This window comes from Danio rerio, chromosome 18, assembly GCF_049306965.1.
Source record: "Danio rerio strain Tuebingen ecotype United States chromosome 18, GRCz12tu, whole genome shotgun sequence".
Classification (NCBI taxonomy): Eukaryota; Metazoa; Chordata; class Actinopteri; order Cypriniformes; family Danionidae; genus Danio; species Danio rerio.
In genome coordinates, this window is record NC_133193.1 from 48,125,001 (window position 1) to 48,126,853 (window position 1,853).

Sequence of the window (1,853 nt, forward strand, 5' to 3'; positions counted from 1 at the left end):
AGGCCACAGACCCCCATCACAGCCCACCATGTGATCAGAATCCCGGAATGTGATCAGAATTTTGGAGCCTCTTAGGATTCCAGATTCAGACTGTCAGGAATGTTGAGCGTTCCACACTCTAACAATGCTGTTTTTTGAAGCTGCTCATATAAACAAAGATTATATAAGCTCAGTTGAAAAGAAAATACAGTTTCAGTCTTTCTGCTTGAAAAACACATCATTAATTTAACGTGAAACTTGCAGTTCTTTCTGTGTTTCTTTGTAGTTCATTGTAAGTTATTTGTACAGCTTTTTGTGTCAGAGCAGTGGTGTGTTCAAATATAACTCAGTGGTTTACTTACATGTTTCATGGGCTTTTCTGTAACATTTTTAACAAAATTTGAATAGAAAACCTATTAAATTTCCCAGAGACGGGTTGCGGCTGGAAGGGAATCCGCTGTGTAAAAAACGTGCTGGATAAGTTGGTGGTATATTCTGGTGTTCATTCTGCTGAGTTTTTTTTTATCATTTTAAAAATATTTGCCAAATGATGTTTAACAGAGCAAGGACATTTTCACTGTATTTTTCTTCTGGAGAAACTCCTATTTGTTTTATTTAGGCTTGAATAAAAGCAGCTTTTAATAAAAAAAAAAAAATTAAAAAAAAATTTTAAGGTCTATATTATTAGCCCCTTTAAGCTATATATTTTCGATAATCTACAGAACAAACCATCATTATACAATAACTTGCCTAATTACCCTTACCTACCTAGTTAACCTAATTAACCTAGTTAAGCCTTTAAGTGTCACGTTAAGCTGTATAAAAGTGTCTTGTCAAATATCTAGTCAAATATTATTTACTGTCATCACGGCAAAAATAAAATAAATCAGTTATTAGAAATGAGTTATTAAAACTATTATGTTTAGAAATGTGTTGAAAAACTCTTCACTCCGTTAAATAGAAATAGGGGAAATAAACAGGGGGCTAATAATTTAAGGGGTTAATAATTCTGATTCATCTGTATATATAAAATAATTTTTTTGATTTATTTTCTATTTTTAATTTATTAATTTTCTTTTCGGCTTAGTCCCTTTAATAATCCGGGGTCGCCACAACGAAATGAACCACCAACATATCCAGCACGTTTTCACGCAGCGGATGCCCTTCCAGTCACAACCCAGCTCTAGGAAACATCCACACACACTCATTCACACACATTCATACACTACGGACAATTTAGCCTATCCAATTCACCTGTACCGCATGTTTTTGGAAACGCACACGAACGCAGGGAGAACATGCAAACTCCACACAGAAACGCCAACTGACCCAGCTGAGGCTCGAACCAGCGACCTTTTTGCTGTGAGCCGACAGCACTAACTACTGCACCACTGCATCGACTGTTTTCTATTTTTTTTATAGTTTTATTTTTTATTTATTATTATTATATTTGGTATGTTTGTTTTTAATTTCTGTTGTACATGTTAAAAGCTACCAAAATCAATAAAGACTGTAAAAAAAGACTTTTTTTCCCAGGGAATATAGGTCATTAATTTTGGTGAATTTGAACAAAACAGATTTATTAAACAGTTATATTTATTAAAATAATGTTTTAGTCTTTTAACATCCTTAAATTGAAAAGCCTTAAAAGCCTTACATTTTTAAGCTGAATCAAATGAACTTTATGAGTAGACCCACACAGAATCTGAGCACACAGAAATCTGCAGATTCCTGCAGATTATTCGCTTATCGTTAAGTTTATATTTACTTGTGCAAATGTGTGTAACTTTATATTTATTCAGTTTTTAAATTAATTTCAGTAATATTATTGTGATATAATAATATCAATATTAAAATGTTCATATTTTTTATTT

At 32.4% G+C, this 1,853-nt stretch overlaps 1 protein-coding gene across 3 annotated transcripts in view; it reads left to right on the forward strand.

Annotated features, from left to right (window-relative positions):
* The window catches only part of large2 (LARGE xylosyl- and glucuronyltransferase 2), a 333,000-nt gene that overhangs the window by 225,275 nt on the left and 105,872 nt on the right, over positions 1-1,853 (forward strand). The gene's annotated exons all lie outside the window — the stretch shown is intronic.